This window comes from Denticeps clupeoides, chromosome 2 (genome assembly GCF_900700375.1).
Source record: "Denticeps clupeoides chromosome 2, fDenClu1.1, whole genome shotgun sequence".
In the NCBI taxonomy this organism is placed as follows: domain Eukaryota; kingdom Metazoa; phylum Chordata; class Actinopteri; order Clupeiformes; family Denticipitidae; genus Denticeps; species Denticeps clupeoides.
The window spans coordinates 10,029,286-10,029,609 of NC_041708.1; positions in this window are offsets into that span (position 1 = coordinate 10,029,286).

Consider the following 324-nt stretch of genomic DNA (forward strand, 5'->3'; position numbering starts at 1 on the left):
AAATAAAACTATTAATAACTGTTGATGATTATATGTAGTGGGCCATTTTGATTTATTTTTAATAAAAGTGTATTAAATGGAAAATGTATTAATTTTGTGTCTTCGATACAGGATGCTGAGTTCTTCTTCCCGTTGACAAAAATTTGTCCCGCCTTTTTTGTACATTTTTGAGCTGTCCATTGGTCAATGTTCCTGCCAGTCTTGATAATATTATCAGTGATTGGTCATCGTCATCGTTGTTTCGCAGACCGTGACCTCAGGCTCCCGGTATCCTATTGGTTCTCGCACGTGTCAGTCAAAACATTGCTCGATTCCATTGGCTTA